Here is a 16,413-nt window from a genome sequence, read left to right as displayed (position 1 = left end):
ACGGCAGCATTAAGGCAAATTCTCTCACCTAGGGAAGAAGCTGTTTTATTCAAATCCAAATAATTATAAACTACATGCATATAAATATCCCAGGAAAATGCAATTAACTCTCTTAAGAAACACAAAAACGTCCAGTCTCTGTTACTAAATTCTTGGACAAGGTGGTATAAACGTTGGCTAAAGTGTGTTCCTTTACTATTGGGTCACTTAAAAAAGAAATCTTTACTATTTAGTGCACATCAGAACATGGGCAAAAAAACCGGAAGGTAACCATCCACAAATGAACAGTTTAACTTGTTTAAGAGATAGAATGCAAAGTTAATTTCCCTTTGTTTGAGTTGTGTGTGTGTGTGTGTGTGTGTGTGTGTGTGTGTGTGTGTGTGTTTGTGTACGCGCGCGTTACAACAACTCCAGGTAAGAGCTCGACAGCCGCTGCATAGCAGCCTGGGCGTCGAGGGGACCAGGCGGCGCGCAGAGCCCACTCCCTGGGCAGCCAGAGTCCGGTCTCCCCTCGGCACACAGCGGCTCTTTACTAACCCGGACCCTCGCCTCCATCGACGTTCCCCACCCCCAACGCGCGGCCCCAGCCGGCCGGAAAGCAGAGCCGGCCACGACCGCCCGCCTCGGAGGGCAGTCCCCACCCGCCCAAGAAGCTACACGCTGCCCTGCTGCCCTGCCCCTCCGCGGCCCCCACGCGAATATTCCCGCAGCCGGCACACTGCCGCCGCGGCAAGGAGTCGGGAATAGCGGGAAAACGGCTAGGAGGGCAGAGGCGGGACCGGGCGCGGCAGAGCCGGAGCTGGTGCCCCCTCCAGCCAGCCCCTGGAGCTAGGGCACCAGGGCGAGCAGGCCATCTCTCGGCAGCGGCCCGAGTCACTTACCTCTGCGCTCCCCAGCCAGGCCGGTCGCTCCGCACCGATGGGGGCTCGCCAGGAGCCGTGCAGCCGGGAGGAGAAGCCGCTCCTGCCGAGAGGGCGGGCGGCGGGCAGGCATCTGCGCCCCGGGAAGCGGCCGGGCTGGAGGGACAGAGAAGGGAGGGAGCGCCGATTTGAGTAGAGGGGGGCGTGGAGGATATGTGCCTCCACCCAAGACTGGGAGGGTGGGCTGCTGGAGCCCGGCGGAGGGGAGTGCTCACAGGCGCTGGAGGGAGTAAGGAAGCCGCACGGAGAGTGCGCAGGACGGGGGGTGGGGGGAGCAGGGGTGAGGAAGGTGGGGAGCGAGGGAGGCCAGGATGGGAAGTTGGCCCTCAAACTGGACGGCCCTCACCTCGACACCATCCGACCTAGAATTGTCTGGGTCTGCAGCAAAGCACAAGGGGGTCTAAAACTTTATGTCATTTTCTCATACACACGTGACACCCCCCCCCCTGCAGTCCAGATGGTTTCAATCACTGGAGGAAAAAAGCGGCTCTTCTGGTATGCATGAAAAGCCAGAGCTGGGAGAGTCTGGGAAAAGAGTCTACCCGTACAGCTCAGCCCGCCTGCCTTCAAACAAACCGGTGAACTCTTTCAGTTTTCCCAGGTCTCGGCCTGGGGGAGCCCTACAAAACCCAAAAGACATTAAAAGAAGCTACATTTGGTACTGCAGCAGTAGCAGAATTTCTTTCGAAAACACTAGGGCTTCAAAGGGGATTCTGAGAATTTGTTTTAAATACTCCACTGGCTTGCAAAACCAAAAACTAGAAAAGGGTGTCATTTGTTTAATGATAATAAAGCAGTGGAATACTAGCATTGAGAATCTGTGATTTATTAGCGGAATTCTAAAGGAAATTGTTTCCCCCGTATGACAATCCACTTGAAAAAGAATTATGTAAATCACTTAAGATCCAAACCCATACATATTTGGGATACTAGGAAGCCATGTAACACAATTTCTTCTCCCATAAATCACTATAAATAAAACTCACTATTGAGATGCAAAAATCTGAGCAGCAATGAAAATTGACTTTAAAGTTTACAATTTCAAATTTATAATTTTACATTAACTAGGTACATTTTGAAGAAACAAATATGTATGAACATCAGCAGGCTCTGAGGCATGTTTGAAGACATGTTTCAAAACCCAAGCCAAGTCAATTGTCATATATCCTAAAGAGGTATTTACTCAGCTGCAGGGCAAGCATCAAAAATAATGAGGAGTTTAAGATACATCCTGGAAATAATTTAACTTGTTCAGGATTGAACACAAATAATGGCAGGAACCAAACTGATAAAAGTCTATTATTCCTTTGCCAAAAAAGGATATTACATATGATTTACTAGTATTAACTCTTCGTCTCCAAAATATTAATGCCAAAGGATATATTTGGCCTCTCTAGTAGAAGACCTTATATGCAGTGTACCACAATTGCCTGTGTGTGCAAAATCAATTCCTGGTAAGTGGAATTGGTTCTACATTAAGAAAGCCCAAAATTTCAGCTGTTTGTTGAGGCACAGGGGCAAACTTCAAATTAGGCAAATCAGAACAAGTTTTACTTACAAACTCAAAATCTAACAGTGAGTTTCTACTCTAATTCACTGAAGTGCTTGAACTCTTCAGGAGACCTTGGTCATATTTTGATGGACTTAGACCTCTCCAATCTTCTCCCATTTCATATGAGGATGGTTCTGCCCCTGGCATGGAACAAGCAAACTCATGAGTGTGAGGGCAAGTCACAATTTAACAACACTTCACAATAATTCCACTCCCTGAGCTCTCTAAGGAGGTGCTCAAGTCTCCCGCTTTCAAAACTATTAGAACTTCAACTATTAAAGTCCTGTTTTTCTTGTGAGTGACATCTATCAAGAAAGTCAACTCACTAGACCACCAAGATCTTCTCTATTTAGACCTAGGACGATAATTATTTTCATCTTTGGCAGTTGCTGCTGCCACCTCTTATGTGTGCTAAAGTAATGTAAGAGGACAATGAGATACAAATAATTTTTCCTTTTGTTTACCAATTCCATTGCAAATTATGCATGAAACTTTTTTAATTCTTAAGAAAAAGCTTCACTAGACCTGCTGTTTCAGAAAGAAAATTAACATTCCTTAAGTTTTCTAAATACAGACTAAATTGAGTCTAAACTCCTCATATGTGATTACTGGCTCATTTTAATACTGGCCAAATATTTATTAGAGACACTGACATCTGAAATGTTGTTAATGCTATCTTAAATGGTGCTCATTTAGTAATTTGCAGTAACCTAATGTTCACATCATTTGACAAACAAGGTCAACTAAGTATAAGGTGCTAAGGGAAATAAATGGTAAGCCCTTTAAGAACAGGAACCAAGTCTATCTTTCTAATAATTACATTCTACGTGCCTAACAGAGTTCAGCATGTAATAGTGCACAATAAATACATTCAGTCTGAATAAATTAAAGATAAATAAAAACATTCCTCATAAGGTTACAATCCTGTTATAGAGGCATGTGACTTGTAAACAACAGAATGAAATGACAGCCATAGGAAGGACACTAGCAACAAAAAAGAGGAAAGGATAATTAGTATTAGCCAGCCTTTGATTTTAATCACAACATATATTCAGAAATACACACAGAATGCTGAAAATATGAAGCGCTTGTAGAGGAATTTGGTATATTTACTGCCTAATTCAGGGATCTCAGAGATATACTTTCCCATGTCCCCATTATTCAGTCCTCTCAACACACAGCCAAGACAAGATTTGAGCATAAACATCCTGACTCTAATTTGGATAGTATGAATACAGTTCCTTTCATCCTCTCTCATACATCTCCTCCACCCCCAAGCCATTTCCTCTGTACTGCCTTCTGTCAGTCTAATGAAAGTTTCCTAATCTTTAGAAGCAGTAGCTTTGGTTCTCTTTGTGTGGAGAAGTACAATACACCCTGATTACATGGTTATATTCCATACAGATGCCTGGCAACACATCTTATAGCTAAGGTCTGTTTAATATTTTAACTTTGAAAGACTTATAATTCAACTATTTTGTTATATACCAAAATAGAACTTGATGTCACAAAGATGGGCTTTACTTCCTTTTGCTATTTTAAATACTGCACTTAAGCATGGTGAGTTGTTTGGGTTTTCTGGCTCATGGATTTTGCTTTGGCATGTTTTATTTTTTCCTTTGGGGGACAAAGGGGTTAAAATCTTCTAGGAAGACTTTCAAGTTTGCAGGTCTAGTACTTATGAAACAATAATTTCCTCCTAGGTACTCTGCCTGTAATATTCTATATGCTCATTAAAGGGGCAGCAGGGGCTTATTTATGCTTCATGATCCAAACAACCAAGTTTCTCTAAGGCAGGCAACTGAGAAAGGTGGTTGACCTAGATGACTTTTAAGTTTTCTAGGTCACACTTTTCCAGACATCCTTTCCTTTTTTTTTTTTTTTTGAGACAGAGTCTCACTTTGTTGCCCAGGCTAGAGTGAGTGCCGTGGTGTCAGCCTAGCTCACAGCAAGCTCAAACTCATGGGCTCAAGCAATCTTCCTGCCTCAGCCTCCCAAGTAGCTGGGACTACAGGCATGTGCCATCATGCCTGGCTAATTTTTTCTATATATATTAGTTGGCCAATTAATTTCTTTCTATTTATAGTAGAGACGAGGTCTCGCTCTTGCTCAGGTTGGTTTCAAACTCCTGACCTCGAGCAATCCACCCACCTCAGCCTCCCAGAGTGCTAGGATTACAGGCGTGAGCCACCACGCCTGGCCTTTTTTTTTTTTTTAATAAAAACAGTATGTTTTGTTTAAATAGCTAAATGTAAATGCTAAAGATTGAAATCGTCCCAAGGCAATTTTCAAAGAAAAAAATTAAATACTATGATGAATAATTAAAAAAAGAATTATTAATTTGCTAATCTACAACCTCAACAACAACTATTTAATCTAATCCTTCTTTCCATTCTCCCAGATTTGAGTAGAACTTCATTTCTAAAGCATTCCATATTAACCCTTGAGCCTTTTCCATAAGCTGTAAGACTTTGGGCCAGTTGGGCCTCAAGGGCCTCTGATCTGTAATCTCTAGGAGTGCAGCATACTCCAGAACTAAGAAGTACAAATGGATGGCCTTGTCATCCTTTGGCTTTAGTTTCTTCTTTTCTAAGCCCCTCAAAAGGCAAATAAGGCTTACATTCACAGAGATTCAACTAAGATTCGATAATATGGAGCCCCATGACTAGTTTTATAATCAGTATAGCATAATGTGATATATAAGATTACTGGTTCCCTGGTTCCTAAATCTGATAGCCCTTTATAATCACCTAAGAAGTTGTCAGAAATATAGCTCTTGGGCTCCAGTCCTAAACCAACTGAATTAGAATCTCTAAAGTAAAGATATGCTAGACTAAATTACTTCTAAAATCTTTACTTTGTCAGTTCTACATAGACCAATGCCCCACCATCACCACGCATTCACAGACTTCTCAAAAAGGAATCAAACAAGATATTATATGAATTGAAATATAATATAGTTCTTTCCTTCACAATAGATAACTTACTTGACACAATACCTTTACAGCCTACCTCTAAAAAAAGAATAAAATCCTTAAAATAAAAGAATAAAATTCTTAAAATAAGAATAAAATCCATAAACTGAATGTTTTTTAAAAAATTATTCCTGGCCAGAGCAGTGGCTTATGCCTATAATCCTAGCACTCTGGGAGGCAGAGGCAGGAGGATCGCTTGAGTTTGAGACCAGGAGTTTGAGACCAGGCCTGAGTAAGAACAAGACCTTGTCTCCTACTAAAAATAGAAAACTTAGCTGGGCATGGCACCTATAGTCCCAGCTACTTGGGAGGCTGAAGCTGGAAGATCACTTGAGCCCAGGAATTTGAGGTTGCTGTGAGCTAGGCTGATGCCACAGTACTCTACTCCAGGCAACACTCTCCAGACTCTGTCTCAAAAATAAAAGATAAATAAAAATAAAAAATTATTCCTATCTAATAAAGTTTAAACAAAGTTTAACAAGGTTTTAGAATGGATCATTGAGGAATCAGCAATGTTTTGTTATACAAACCTAATAGCATTAATAGACCATTAAAACTACTGATTACATTACCTTTTGTAAGCACGTAAACTAATCCACGATAACAACTGACTAAATGTGTCCCCAGTTAAAAGCTACTTCATTTTTCAAATTATAGGGGGTAGGAAGCCCAAAACCCAAAATTGTATCAAAAAATTTTCCATATTGTGACTTTAAAAATTTTTTTAAATAGGTAGGTGGCTCACACCTGTAATCCCAGCACTTTGGGAAGCCAAGGCAAGAGGATTGCTTGAGGCCAGGAGTTTGAGACCAGCCTGAACAACATAGGAAAACCTCATCTCTACAAAAAAATTTAAAAACTAGCCAGGCATAGTGGCATACATCTCTAGTCCCAGCTAATTGGGAGGCTGAGGCAGGATGATCACTTGAGCCCAGGAGTTCAAGGCTACAGTAAGCTACATTTGGGCCACTGCACTTCAGCCTGGGCAACAGAGTGAGACCCCATCTCAAGAAACATAATTAATAAAAAATAAATAAATAAATATAGAGGTAAGATATATAGCTGGTTAAACCCTTAGAAAACAGTTTAAAAGAATATACAGGCCAGGCGCAGTGGCTCATGCCTGTAATCCTAGCACTCTGGGAGGCTGAGGCGGGCGGATTGCTCAAGGTCAGGAGTTAAGAACCAGCCTGAGCAAGAGCGAGACCCCGTCTCTACTATAAATAGAAAGAAATTAATTGGCCAACTAATATATATAGAAAAAATTAGCCGGGCATGGTAGCACATGCCTGTAGTCCCAGCTATTCGGGAGGCTGAGGCAGAAGGATTGCTTGAGCCCAGGAGTTTGAGGTTGCTGTGAGTTAGGCTGATGCCATGGCACTCACTCTAGCCTGGGCAACAAAGCAACATTCTGTCTTAAAAATATATAGAGAGAGATGGTCCCCAACTTACAATGCTTCAACTTATGATTTTTCAAATTTACAATGGTACGAAAGCAATGCACATTCAGTAGAAAGTTGAATCCATAGAACTATTCTGATTTTCACTTTCAGTACATTAGTCAATAAATTACATGAGATATTCAATACTTTATTATAAATTTGGCTTTGTGTTGGATGATTTTGCCCAACTGTAGGCTAATATAGGTGTTCTGAGCATACTTAAGGTAAGCTGGGCTAAGCTATGATGTTCAGTAGGTTACCTATATTAAATGCCTTTTTTTTTTTTGAGTCAGAGTCTCACTCTGTTGCCCTGGCTAGAGTGCTGTGGTGTCAGCCTAGCTCACGGTAACCTCAAACTCCTGGGCTCAAGCCATCCTACTGCCTCAGCCTCCCGAGTAGTTAGAACTACAGGCATGCGCCACCATGCCCGGCTAATTTTTTTTTCTATATATTTTTCGTTGGCCAATTAATTTCTTTCCATTTCAAGGGGTCTCACTCTTGCTCAGGCTGGTTTCAAACTCCTGACCTTGAGCAATCCACCCGCCTCAGCCTCCCAGAGTGCTAAGATTACAGGCGTGAGCCACTACACTCAGCCTTTAAATGCCTTTTCAACTTATGATATTTTCAACCTAAGGTGAGTTTACCAGGACGTAACCCCATTCTAAGTCAAGGGGCAGCTGTATACAGAAAAATAAGTCCTCCCCCACCAACTCTTGTTCTCCAATTCTCTCTTCAGGAAATCACTGCAGTTTTTTAATATATTCTTCCAAAGATGTTCAATGAGAATGCAAAATTATTTATGTGTATAGAATGCATTTTGGGGAAGAGAGAGCAATAGCTTATAACAGATGCTCAAAGAGGTTCATAATCTCAAAAAAAGTCAAGAACCACCATCTACAACAAGGCTAAGGGTTTGTGCTTTGTCTCAGTCTCATCAGTAGGATTAGCATAATTGCAACCTGCCGTTTGCTTATTACTATTACTATGTACGATTCTAGACAATAAAATAGCTTCAGCAAGCAACATTGGTTAACATGCAGATGTGGTTATAATATACCAAACTTATTTATAAATAACTTCCTGATTTTTCTTTTTTTCTCAAACAATCCCTCCAAAGAATAGTTCCTTCTGTTACTATGTTGACTGACAATGAAAATCTTAGGAAATTTCTCATATATGGACATACACAAAGGCAGACATTTTCCTCTCACAACCTGAAAAATCTGACTGGGATAAAGAAAAGGTTTTTAGATCTACACAGAATTGAAGGGAACAAATTCACTTAGTACTCCTGGCTAACGTAATTAACCTAAGTTATAGGATTATTAATAAAGATCATAAGAGAAAAACCATATCCTTTAAGATATACATTAATTTTATATCAAACTGGTAAATCTCATTTGGATTTCTGTGATTATCATGTTCTTAAGTATTATCATTGAAATATTAATATAAAATTTAAAATAAGTTATTAGTTTTCTTAAACTATATAAGGAATACCTGAACTAAATTGCTTATCTCCTTTTTTGTAGTAGAATATATTTCCTTTCTTAGATACTATGCAGTGCTATTCACTCCTTTCTAGCAAAGTGTAAAAAAGATGTAATACATAAAATCAAAGTTCTCTTTCTATAATCAGCTCACAAAAAGGTTCACTCATTTGTAGGTCCATTTATTTTTGTTCCATGTTGTTTGGGGTTTTATTCCAAATACCAGGTTATTATTCATTTAAAGAAAGTATTATGCATCTTGACTGATGATGCTGGACAAGCTGCATCTGAGAGTAAATGAGATGCCAGGTACTCATTACATGGATAAGAGACAAGTACAAGCTCATAAAGGCTCACCGAACTGAATGGCCTCCACACTCGTCTGTCTTGCTGAGTGGTCCTATTTCTTCCTCTCAGGGGCTTGAAGAGAATTTTTCATTGGAATAAAGTCTAAAAGTGTAGTATTTTGAAATACTAATTATCAATATTTGTTCCAATCAGAGATTAAAGGAAGAGTATTTAAGAGATATAACAGTTCAAATCCATGTAAAGTTCTTAAAAAGACTACTTTATTGAGGTATAATGTACATATCATAAAATTCACCTAAGTGTATAATTCAGTAACTTTTAGTAAATTTCAAGAATTGTGTCAACATCACCAAAAGCCAATTTTAGAACATTTTCATTACCTGAAAAAAATAACCTTAGTGCCCACAACATGCAGTCAGTTTTCGGCTCCCACCTCTAGACCTAGATAACCACTATTCTGCTTGCTATCTCTATAAATTTGCCTTTTCTGAACAATTAATATAAAAGGAATCTTATTATATATGGCCTTATTGTCTGGCTTCTTTTACTTAGTATAATGTTTTTGAGGCTCATGCATACTCTAGTATATAACAGTACTTTGTTCTTCTTTAAGGCCAAATAATATTCTATTATATGAATGTTAGGTTATTAAGTATGAAATATCTGATTTCCTTAAGTATTAATTTTGACAGTTGATATCTCTGACATTTCACTTTGATATTAATACTTCTTATTTTATTTTTATTGTGAATATACATGCTCAGTCTTGCAAACACATGGTCTGACTTGTGATTATCTGTCAAATTTTTTTAGAGTAATTTTTGTGAAACTGTGGATACGTCAACAATTCATGTTATTTTCAAATATGAGCTCCTTCGTGGAACCAATGTAGTGCAGACATATCAACAAAGTGTTTGGAAAGGATGTGGCTAATGAACGCATAGTATATGGATGATTTGAGAAGTTCCATTCTGGTGATTTTAATCTTGAAAATGAGCCTGAGACCAAAGTAGATAATGATGAGCTAAAAGCTATAGTGAAAGTGAATCCATCTTAACCTATGCATGAATTACCAGCAAGGTTTGATGTCACTATTCCAACAATATTGGACAATTTGAAACAAACTGGCAAGGTAAAGAAGCCGGATGGATGGGTTCCGCATGAATTAAACAAGCATCAGAAGAGAAATCGTGTCAAAGCTTGCCTTTCTTTGTTGTCATGACACAAAGGTGAACTGTTTCTACACTGTATTGTTACATGTGATGAAAAATGGATTCTGATAATTGCCAACATTCGGCACAATGGTTGGATAAAGATTAAGTGCCGGAATACAGTCCAAAACTGACTATTAATCAAAAAAAGCTAACGGTGTCTGTTAGTCCACCACTGGTACTATCCACTACAGCTTCATGAAACCTGGTGAATCTATGACAGCGGATGTCTACTATAACCAATTGGATGAAATTATGAGGATGCTTGTGATTAAGCAGCTGAGATTGGTCAATAGAGACAGGTTAATCCTCTTGTAAGACAACACCCAACCACATGTCGCACAAACAACACTGTTCAAACTACAGAGGCTAGACTTGGAACCTTTTTGTCATCCACCATATTCACCAGACCTTGCACCAACTGACTATCACTTCTTCCAGGCTATGGACTACTTGCAAAGAAAAATACTCAATTCTCAGCAAGCTGTGGAAAATGCTGTTCAGGATGAGGCAAGAGGATCATTTGGGCCCAGGAGTTCAAGGCTACAGCGAGCTATGATGATGCCACTACACTCCAGCCTGGGCAATAGAGCAAGACCCTGTCTTGAAAAGAGGGGAGGGAAGAGGGGAGAGGAGAAAAATGAAATCTATGGGAAATTCTAAACTAGAAGTTAGAGGCAAGGAGGAGATGCTAAGTTCAGAGATGACCAAACTCACATGCTTAGTGGATTCAAATAAGCAGTATAACAAAATAATTATTCTCTTAACAAATCGAATAATAAATACTTATGGAGTTTCTGTTAAAAAAATAAGTTATAAAAGGGTTACTCATACTAACATTTGTATAGTCACAGTTATGATTGTGAAAATTTAAACAGCCTAAAATGGGAGTGGAAGTTTACATGCATCTACTCTATGATAACTAAGAGGTAATCTACCCCAGCATTGCTGTCATGCTAGGAAACGGTTGACACACCAGAGACAGAGCCCTCCTCAGTCTCCTAGAAGGCCAAGCTTTTACATCTAAGTTCCTCCCTTCCTTCTTTTTTTCTCTTCTTTTAGAAGAAACTGGCAGTCTACGCTGTCCTTAGTTCCTTCCGCCTGGATACTCATCAATCAAATTTCAACTAATCAAGCCTTGAAGAGCCAAGATACTTAAGGGTTCAAAAAGCTTAGGTTACAGATGCCTTGAAAGCTGTCACTTTGAATTCCGTGTGGGTGTGTGGGTGTGTGTGTGTGTAGTTTTTATTGCCAAATGTGATTTTTATATGTAATTGCTTTCCAGCACTGAGATTCCAATACTGTAAAGAAATAAATCCTTTGCTGATAATAATTCCATTTGTGTTGCAAAAACACATCTTCAGAGCATCTCAAGAGAGAAAATGATCTCTGATAAATAGCACTGAAGCTGACTAACAGAAAAAGTTTCTTTATCATTTCTAAAATTGACAGGCTTTGAGGCAGGAGGATAACTAGAGGCCAGGAGTTCAAGGCTACAATGCACTATGACCATGCCCATGAATAGTTGCTGTGCTCCCACCTCCTGGGCAACACAGCAAGACCCCATCTCTTAAAATAAATAAATAAATAAACTGACAGGCTTCACTACAAACCTCCTCCCAGTACTGAATACTGCTCAACAATTCTTGCATTCCTAGTGGTTTAGATCCTCTTCTTGCTCCCCACAGCAACCATCTATTCTCACAACTTCTCCAACTACTCACTGTCAGCAAGTAACCTTGCCTTCACCACTGAGAAAGCAGAAGTGTACACTCCCTCAACTTTCCTCTATGTCAAAATGTACCCTCATTCCCCCACCTCCTGTCTCAGAAACGTGCCTCCTCTACTCCTTTTGAAGCACAATCTCTATCATGTTGGATCTCCTGTTTCCTGCATCTCACATCTTCCTCTTGTTCTTCCCCCTCAATTTTGTGAGCACCTCCTTCTAGTGGTTTTCTGAGAAAGAGTACAAAAGAGGTAAATTTTTTTAATACTGTGCAAGACTGAAAATAATTTCAAACTATTCACCCACTGAACTGATAGTTTGGGTAAAGAATTATAGGTAAAAAATATTTTTGATTCAGATTTCAGGAGACATTGCTTCACTGGCCAAATACTCATATTCTTTCTAATATTGCAGCTGGGGGGTATAATGTATTTCTTTGTCTTTGGAAGTTTGTAGGATCACTTTCTGAAATTTCATGATGATGTGCCTTGGTATGGGTACTTTTTCAGTGTTCCAAGGCATTTAGTGGGCCCTTATATCTGAAGGCTTATGTCCTTTAGTTCCAATAAATGTTCCTATATTGTTTCCTTGATAAATTTCATCTCATGTATTTTCTCAAATTTCTATTTCTAGAACTCCTATTACTTCTGCGTCTTTATAACCTGGTCTTTTTGAAGAAAAGAGAAAAAGAAGAAAAAAAATAAAGTAAATTAATTATTAATAAGAAAAATAAAATAAAAATAGAACTCCTATTATTTATGTGTTGAACTTCCTTGATTAATTTCCTAATTGTCCCTTTCATTGTCTTTTTGTTCTATTTTATGGAAAATTTTGTAGCTTTTTCATTCCAATTCTTCTATCATTTTTTTTATTTCAACTATGGTATTTTTAACTTTCTAAGTATTCTTCCTTGTTCTTGCTGTTCCTTTTTTCTATAGCATCTTGAACTTCTTACTCGACCTCCTCTATTCTCTTAGTGTCACTATTAACTCCTTCTCTTATCTGTATGATCACTATTTTTCAGTGTCTTTCATTACTACCTCTTCTTCTGTACACCCTTTAATTGGAAGATTTTCTTCTTGCCTCTTTTCTACACATAGCTTCTCCCTGGGCATCTTATCTGTTTGCCTGGTTTCAATAAATACACAGATATTGCCAAACCATTATCTCCAACTCCAATCTCTCTCTTAATTTCTAGACCAAAACTTTTAACTACCTAGCAGATACCTGCACCTGGCTATTCCAAAGACACCTCAAATTTTACATCACATTACTGACTTCACGCATTCTATGCTCCAATCTCATAAACAACTTGTCATTCCCTGAAAATACCATGAAAATTAACATCTCCAATATGCCCAACTCAAATGCCAACTCTTCAGTGAAGCCTTCTCTGACTTCTTCCCACCCCTAGGGAGAATAGATTACACCCTCCCTTGCCACCCAAGGCACAGTTCATATGTAGCCCTTAACACATGTTCACAAGTATTGCTCACCATGACCCAATCCATTGACTCTATAGTTATCTTTAAAGATTATTGTTTTTTCAAACAAGCATTCCCAATCTTATCCAAAGGCTATTTTTTTTTTTTTTTTTTTTTGAGACACTCTCGCTTTGTTGCCCAGGCTAGAGTGAGTGCCATGGTGTCAGCCTAGCTCACAGCAACCTCAAACTCCTGGGCTCAAGCAATCCTACTGCCTCAGCCTCCCGAGTAGCTGGGACTACAGGCATGTGTCACCATGCCTGGCTAATTTTTTCTATATATATTAGTTGGCCAATTAATTTTGTTCTATTTATAGTAGAGACGGAGTCTCACTCTTGCTCTGGCTGGTTTCAAACTCCTGACCTTGAGCAATCCACCTGCCTCAGCCTCCCAGAGTGCTAGGATTATAGGCGTGAGCCACCGCACCTGGCCCAAAGGCATATTTCTAATAGTCACTTGCACATATGTAAATTAAGAATTTGAAAAGCTAATTTAGTTTTAAATCATCTGCTCACCCAAGCAGGCACCTGAGCAATTTCCTTAGAATATAGAATACATTTTGTTGTTTTTGTTTGGGATAATCAAAAATAAAACAAAAAAAGCAAAAAGTTCTCTTTAGAATGTATCATCCATATAAAAATGTTAATAACAAGTGGCCAACAAGCATTCTGGTAATTTTTTCCAGAAATATTAAGCAATTAAAGAATAAGGAAAAGAAAAATACTCCTGAACCCCAACTAGAACACTGCTACTAAGGGCATTACAAGGCTGAATAAAGAATGTTCGTTCATATGCAGGGATTAAGCATTGTTGGGGGCTTTCCGTTTACTTTAGTTTTAGTTTTCTTTTTCAAACTAATCCCTACTGCCAAAACTTACATTTTTTTTCTTTTTCCTGTTGAACTGATGCTATGTTAAGATATAAGCACAAATATCTCATAAGCGTTTTAAATCCATCCAATTGTTTGAGAAGGCATACGTGCTGGGCCTATGAAGCCAAAACATTAGAGCTAGGAATTTTGATGAAGATAATAATTGCTTACAGACCAGCTTGTTTTAACTTGCTGAACAAAGAACACAATTTTATACCACATTTTCATCATAGGCTTTTTCTCTGCATAATCACTACTATAATGAGCACTTTAAAAAGGGAGATTATCTACAGGTTAAGGAGTAAGGAAGTTATCAATTAGATTCCATCATCTTCAAAATTTCACTTACTCAAACTTTATATTAATAAAATTTTGGGAGGCTGACTTAAGCACTGTTTTGAATCTTTACAACCCACTTGTTTAGTGTGCACAGCATAAATCTAGGAATGAAGACACCCAGTTCTTTCCAGTATTGCACTGAATGGGTCTATAGTCTTGGATAGGTCAATAATTTATTTGTACCTTAGTTTACTTCTTGGACAGTCCTGTATAGAGATACGATTCCATATTTCTCACATCTTAAAACTGTATTCAGGCTCTATGCCTATGTGAGAAGTTGTTCCCTCACTCCTCTGATCCAGTTACTTTTATCTCTTGTAGACCTTCTAATTCAAAATTCAACCAATATTTAGTAAGGGCCTTCTCCACTACGGGCACTGCAATGAGGGTGGAGATGAGCTCAGTCCCTAAGAGGACATTACCCTGAGTCAAGGACCAGAGATGGAAAAAAATACATATATAAACCAAAAAAAGAGGATATTAATACTAGTTTACTAACAGAAAGGATTGCCTCAGTCATTCTGTTCATTGCACCCTGATTCTTTGGATTTTCTATTCTTTATATCTTCTGGCTAGAAGTCCTAAAAATTAAGGTGGGTTAGAATCACAGGATTGGGTTAAGGCAGTTTGATCAGATGGTTACAGGGACAGGCAGCCTAGAAGTCAACATGGTTTCAAGATAGAGATAAGAAGTCATGAAATGGACCAAAGTTGCCAATTTGCAAGAACAAGGTAACTTTTCATGTGTGGTACCAGTGGTGACCCTAGGTTTGCTGAATATTTTGGCCTTATAACTCTAGTCTCTAAGGCAGAACTCTGTGGACCTAACTCAGCAAACTATGTTGACTTCTGATGCCCTTAAGGCAAGGAGCCATGCATCTCAACACATCAGTCTTCAGTATCAATGCGTGAAAGCCAGAGTCATGTCTCCCAACTAAGTCTGAAACCTTGTGAAGAGAGGAAAGAGGGATGAGAAATGAGAGACCTATGTTGTCCAGAAGTACGAAGGGCCAGATTCTAATGGCAGAACTTAAATCTGAGACTCCAACCTCTGGACATTTGCTTTCTTCCTATCTACCTATGCCATTGGTATTTGTATAACAACATCCTCTACTCTTGGCCTCTGACCTGTTGCTTGCCCTAATCCTTGCCATTCAGAGGTCATTTGGTTCTGATCCATGGCCTTGTTCTGATCTTGGGTTATGGATATGCTCCCAATCTGAAACACTTATCTGGCTCCAGATCCCTGGCCTAAGCTGATCACAAACTAAATTATTCTCTTGCCACCTGTCCCATGCCATGCCAGTCCCATGCCAGTCTCATCACAGCTTCTGGTCCTACTTCCTCATCCACTGCTTCTACAGTTCTAGTAATGTCCAGAATTATCTAGTAATGTCATTTTTAGCTCCTTCTGGAAGGACAAGGGAATTAAGTAATAATTAGTTTATTTGACAACATTATGCAGAGCAGATATAAATATGCTCACCACTGCAGTATATGTGTGCATCAAGTTATTGTATCTTTCTGTACCTCAAACTTTCCATCTTTAAGTTAATACATTTGCCACCGTTCTCTCAAAGATATATTTATGCGTACTTAATTAAAATAACATGCATTCTGAGATTACAATAAAGCTATAATACACTCCTGCATTCCTAACTGTACTAAGAATATTAAAAACATCTAGAAACAAATTGGCTTCCTAAAAGAAATTTTTAAAAAAGGAAAAAAATAGGCCAGGCGTGGTGGCTCACGCCTGTAATCCTAGCACTTTGGGAGGCCAAGGCGGGCGGATTGCTCAAGGTCAGGAGTTCGAAACCAGCCTGAGCGAGACCCCGTCTCTACCAAAAATAGAAATAAATTAATTGACCAACTAAAAATATATACATACAAAAAATTAGCCAGGCATGGTGGCGCATGCCTGTAGTCCCAGCTACTCGGGAGGCTGAGACAGTAGGATCGCTGAGCCCCGGAGATTTAGGTTGCTGTGAGCCAGGCTGACGCCACGGCACTCACTCTAGCCTGGACAACAAAGTGAGACTCTGTCTCAAAAAAAAAAAAAAGGAAAAAAATAAACAGTGATTTATTTTTCAA

General features: G+C 39.2%; 1 protein-coding gene across 3 annotated transcripts in view; it reads right to left on the bottom strand.

Moving 5' to 3' along the window:
• Positions 1 to 1,153, bottom strand: part of DENND2B (DENN domain containing 2B) — a 152,166-nt gene extending 151,013 nt beyond the window's left edge. For 2 of the 3 annotated variants that reach the window (XM_012783975.2, XM_012783976.2), the window contains exon 1: positions 882 to 1,153. The gene's annotated coding sequence lies outside the window, so the exon portion shown is untranslated. The remainder of the gene's footprint in view (positions 1 to 881) is intronic. The other variant, XM_012783989.2, reaches the window with a different exon arrangement.
• Positions 1,154 to 16,413: the final 15,260 nt, after the last annotated feature.

This window comes from Microcebus murinus, chromosome 4 (assembly GCF_040939455.1).
Source record: "Microcebus murinus isolate Inina chromosome 4, M.murinus_Inina_mat1.0, whole genome shotgun sequence".
In the NCBI taxonomy this organism is placed as follows: Eukaryota; Metazoa; Chordata; class Mammalia; order Primates; family Cheirogaleidae; genus Microcebus; species Microcebus murinus.
Note: the sequence above shows the minus strand (reverse complement) of the source record. Positions and strands in the feature narration are given on the sequence as shown.